Source organism: Natator depressus, chromosome 20 (assembly GCF_965152275.1).
Source record: "Natator depressus isolate rNatDep1 chromosome 20, rNatDep2.hap1, whole genome shotgun sequence".
In the NCBI taxonomy this organism is placed as follows: Eukaryota; Metazoa; Chordata; order Testudines; family Cheloniidae; genus Natator; species Natator depressus.
In genome coordinates, this window is record NC_134253.1 from 3,021,344 (window position 1) to 3,027,158 (window position 5,815).

Consider the following 5,815-nt stretch of genomic DNA (forward strand, 5'->3'; position numbering starts at 1 on the left):
AAGGGGGAGGAGGCCTGCGAAGTGGGGGGGCGGATCATACTCTACCCCGCTTGCAGCTCCTGGGTTCGGCCGGAGTCCTGCCCACAGCCCACCCCTGCCCCTCCGGGCCTCCCCCCGCACACACTGCCCCACTGGGCCCCCTCGGCAGGTCAAGGACAAGCCAGAACGGCTGGAGACAGGCCTGGCATGAGCCGGATGGTGACCTTGGCCTTCCAGCTCTGCCCGTGCCCCTCACTCCCCACCCGCAGCCCCTGTCAGCCCAGCCCTGGGCTCCCCCCACCCAGCCCTGCCCGTGCCCCTCACTCCCCACTCGCAGCCCCTGTCAGCCCAGCCCTGGGCTCCCCACACCCAGCCCTGCCCGTGCCCTCACTCCCCACCCGCAGTCCTGGGGTCCCCCACAGCCCTGCCCGTGCCCCTCACTCCCCACCCGCAGCCCTGGGGTCCCCCTCAGCCCTGCCGGTGACCCTCACTCCCCACTCGCAGCCCCTGTCAGCCCAGCCCTGGGCTCCCCCCACCCAGCCCTGCCCGTGCCCCTCACTCCCCACCCGCAGCCCCTGTCAGCCCAGGCCTGGGCTCCCCCCACCCAGCCCTGCCCGTGCCCTCACTCCCCACCCGCAGTCCTGGGGTCCCCCACAGCCCTGCCGGTGACCCTCACTCCCCACCCGCAGCCCCTGTCAGCCCAGGCCTGGGCTCCCCCCACCCAGCCCTGCCCGTGCCCCTCACTCCCCACCCGCAGCCCTGGGGTCCCCCTCAGCCCTGCCGGTGACCCTCACTCCCCACCTGCAGCCCCTGTCAGCCCAGGCCTCGGCTCCCCCCACCCAGCCCTGCCCGTGCCCCTCACTCCCCACCCGCAGTCCCTGTTAGCCCAGGGCTGGGCTCCCCCCACCGAGCCCTGCCCGTGCCCCTCACTCCCCACCCGCAGCCCCTGTCAGCCCAGAGCTGGGCTCCCCCCACCCAGCCCTGCCCGTGCCCCTCACTCCCCACCCGCAGCCCCTGTCAGCCCAGGCCTGGGCTCCCCCCACCCAGCCCTGCCTGTGCCCCTCACTCCCCGCCCGCAGCCCTGGGGTCCCCTTCAGCCCTGCCTGTGCCCCTCACTCCCCACCCGCAGTCCTGGGGTCCCCTTCAGCCCTGCCGGTGCCCCTCACTCCCCACCCGCAGCCCCTGCTACCGCAGCCCTGGGCTCCCCCCACCGAGCTCTGCCAGTGCCCCTCATTCCCGACCCGCAGCCCTGGCCTCCTGCCTCACACCACAGCTCTGGTGATGCCCTGCAATGCCCCTCCCGCCCTGCTTTCCAGACACACACACTCCAGCTCAGGCAAGGGAACACCCTGTGGAAAGTTTAGTTCATTTTCTAGCGACAGCCGAGGAGGTGGCAGGGTGCCAAGGGGCGCAGCCCGCAGGAATGCTGGCTTGCAGCTGCAATTTGATCTGATCTCTTGGCTCGGGTCCAATCCAGCAGCCAGGGGCTGTACCCTCTGCCGGCGGGGGCAGAGGGAGAGGGAGGGACACTCACCCACCTCTCCCTGTGCTTCTTTGGGAAATCAAACCACTGCATCAAACCAATCTGCCCCCTCCCCAACCGCCTGCCTGGTCCTGTCCCCCAGCAGCGCTTGGCTCACACAACCACCAGGTCTTCCTCCCACTGGATAGGCCCGAGAGCCCCAGGAATGTGCCCTGATGGCTGGAATGATCACTCAGCTGAACCCCACGGTTCACCCCCCGGTCTGCCCGTGGCCAGGCAGCCCGGATCCGTCTGGGCGGGCGGTTGGGGGTTAACCCGTCAGGCCATCGGCACGCCGGCATTGGCAGCCTGGCCTGTGTTTGCTGATGCGCAATGCCCAGGCTGGTTGGGTGCCAGCCAGTGCTCGCACCGCGGATGGGAAACCGACCAACTGACTGGACTGGAACGAGGGGGGAGCACTCGGGGGGGGGGTGCTGGCTCCAGGGAGGTTGGAGCCGCAGCATCGAGGCTTAAATGACGAGAGAGCCCCCCCACTCCTGAGTATGCCTTGTGACATGTCACACGCATGTGCACAAAGACCCACACGTGTACATGCACACAGACCTGCACACACGAACATGCACACAGATACATCAGGCCCCCAAATAGCCATCCATGTACATACACACAGACACATGTATGCACCCAAGCACACGTGTAGCCATACATGTACATACACATATATGAATACATATATCCATGCACCCATATAGCCATACACATGTATCCACCCATGCAGACCCCTCAGCCATACCTGTACGTACACACAGACACAGCCCCAGGGGTGTGCACATGCACACAAACAGGGTGCATGCCCACACAAGCACAGACCCGAACTTACTCAACACCTCGAGGCTGGGGCGCAGCGTGCGTCCCCCCGGCGCGCGCTAATCCCTTGTCTATATTATACACGGCACCAGCCTCACCACAATCCTTTGTAAAATGGGTCTGAGTTCAATCGGGGCCAGCTCCCATGCGGACAAAATCAGCTCAAACCTGGTCTGTCCTGGGAGAGCCCGTGGTGGGCCAGCCTTGTTAGATTATCAGATGCAGCTGAGAAGCAAAGGCTGGGTCTTCTGTCAAGGACTGCGAGGGGTCAGGTGGAAGGGGGCGGCAAGCAGGAGGATAGTTCCTGTGACTAGCCCAGGCATGGAGTTAGGGTTAGGGTTAGGGTTTCAGAGCAGCAGCCGTGTTAGTCTGTATTCGCAAAAAGAAAAGGAGGACTTGTGGCACCTTAGAGACTAACCCATTTATTTGAGCATAAGCTTTCGAGAGCTACAGCTCACTTCATCGGATGCATTCAGTGGAAAATACAGTGAGGAGATTTATATACACACAGAACATGAAAAAATGGGTGTTACCATACACACTGTAAGGAGAGTGATCACTTAAGATGAGCTATTACCAGCAGGAGAGCTGGGGGCGGGGGGTAAGAAAACCTTTTGTAGTGATAATCAAGGTGGGCCATTTCCAGCAGTTAACAAGACCGTCTGAGGAACAATGGGGGGGGGGGGAATGGGAGGGGGAAATAAACATGGGGAAATAGTTTTACTTTGTGTAATGACTCATCCACTCCCAGTCTCTATTCAAGCCTAAGTTAATTGTATCCAGTTTGCAAATTAATTCCAATTCAGCAGTCTCTCGTTGGAGTCTGTTTTTGAAGTCTTTTTGTTGTAATATTGCGACTTTTAGGTCTGTAATCGAGTGACCAGAGAGACTGAAGTGTTCTCTGACTGGTTTATGAATGTTATAATTCTTGACATCTGATTTGTGTCCATTTATTCTTTTACGTAGAGACTGTCCGGTTTGGCCAATGTACATGGCAGAGGGGCATTGCTGGCACATGATGGCATATATCACATTGGTAGATGTGCAGGTGAACGAGCCTCTGATAGTGTGGCTGATGTGATTAGGCCCTTTGATGGTGTCCCCTGAATAGAGATGTGGACACAGTTGGCAACGGGCTTTGTTGCAAGGATAGGTTCCTGGGTTAGTGGTTCTGTGGTGTGGTATGTGGTTGCTGGTGAGTATTCGGTTCAGGTTGGGGGGCTGTCTGTAGGCAAGGACTGGCCTGTCTCCCATGATCTGTGAGAGTGATGGGTCGTCCTTCAGGATAGGTTGTAGATCCTTGATGATGCGCTGGAGAGGTTTTAGTTGGGGGCTGAAGGTGATGGCTAGCGGCGTTCTGTTGTTTTCTCTGTTGGGCCTGTCCTGTAGTAGGTGACTTCTGGGCACTCTTCTGGCTCTGTCAATCTGTTTCTTCACTTCAGCAGGTGGGTATTGTAGTAGTAAGAACGCTTGGTAGAGATCTTGTAGGTGTTTGTCTCTGTCTGAGGGGTTGGAGCAAATGCGGTTGTATCTAGAGCTTGGCTGTAGACAGTGGATCGTGTGGTGTGGTCTGGATGAAAGCTGGAGGCATGTAGGTAAGTATGGCGGTCAGTAGGTTTCCGGTATAGGGTGGTGTTTATGTGACCATCGCTTATGAGCACCGTAGTGTCCAGGAAGTGGATCTCTTGTGTGGATTGGTCCAGGCTGAAGTTGATGGTGGGATGGAAATTGTTGAAATCATGGTGGAATTCCTCAAGGGCTTCTTTTCCATGGGTCCAGATGATGAAGATGTCATCAATGTAGCTCAAGTAATGTAAAGGGGCTAGGGGACGAGAGCTGAGGAAGCCTTGTTCTAAGTCAGCCATAAAAATGTTGGCATAGTGTGGGGCCATGCGGGTACCCATAGCAGTGCCGCTGATTTGAAGGTATACGTTCTCCCCAAATGTGAAATAGTTATGGGTGAGGACAAAGTCACTAAGTTCAGCCACCAGGTTTGCCGTGACATTATCGGGGATACTGTTCCTGACGGCTTGTAGTCCTTCTTTGTGTGGAATGGTGGTGTAGAGGGCTTCTACATCCATAGTGGCCAGGATGGTGTTATCAGGAAGATCACCGATGGATTGTAGTTTCCTCAGGAAGTCAGTGGTGTCTCGAAGATAGCTGGGAGTGCTGGTAGCGTAGGGCCTGAGGAGGGAGTCTACATAGCCAGACAATCCTGCTGTCAGGGTGCCAATGCCTGAGATGATGTGGCGTCCAGGATTTCCAGGTTAGTTCTCACCTTGCAGGGGGGAAGGGCCCAGGCCATCAGTTGCCAGGAAACAGGGTGTCAGCCATTCTCTGTGTCCATACCCCTGCACACACCTGCCCTCTAGGGCTCTGCAATGATCATACACCCTTATCCCACCACCTAGATACTTAAGAACTGCCTAGTGGAAACTGAGGCACCCCCACAATATTCAGAGGAAACATTAAGAACAGTCCCACTTCGTCACATCTCTCCCCCCTTCGAGACCGAACTGAGCGGGGTCACTTTAGCCGGTGACCTGGGGAAGTTCAAAGCCACCAATGTTCCCATGGATGCCCCAGCATCTCTCCCGTTCCTTGGTGGGAGTTACACCAGGCCCTTCCAGTTTCACGCCCTCCCTTAGGTCGTTGTTGGTCGATAGCACTCGCATGCCCATGCATGTGGGAAGGTTTATGCGGCCAGTGCCCTTTTGCCACCCCAAAACCCCCAGGGGTCAAACTGGGATCGGGTCTTCTCCCAGCGTTCCAGTCTGGAGGGCTGCAATTCGGGCTCTCTTGGTTAAGAGCCCCCATCTTGACCTGGGCCACATACTGTTCACTGACAGAACTAGCATGGAGACATCCCTTTCTCAACAACCTTGTCTCCCCAACAAGCTGGCCAAACACAGCCACTTGGTTAGAGGACTGTTTAACTTTCTTAACAGCTTTCACTCCATCGGAGACCTTCTCAAAGCTATCCACACTGGATCCTTCAACAGGAAAGTCAGTGGATCCATTCACAACAGAAAATTTCTGGCTGTTAGGAACTGAAACTTTCTTGATTAAATCACTTTCACACCCTTCAGTGGCAGTAAACTGCTTGCAAAGACTCCATGAGGATTCCTTTCCCTAGGGCTTTTCTATGCAACAGTTCACCCTTCACAGAAATTCTATTTCCCCTTGTTTTTTCCTACCCCGCCCCCCAGACGTTCTTGTTAAACCCTGGATTTGTGCTGGAGATGGCCCACCTTGATTATCATACACATTGTAAGGAGAGTGATCACTTTAGATAAGCTATTACCAACAGGAAAGTGGGTTTGTGGTGGGGGGGGGGAGAGAAAACCTGGGATTTGTGCTGGAAATGGCCCAACTTGATTATCATACACATTGTAAGGAGAGTGATCACTTTAGATAAGCTATTACCAGCAGGAGAGTGGGATGGGGGGAGAGAAAACCTTTTGTAGTGGTAAACACCCATTTTTT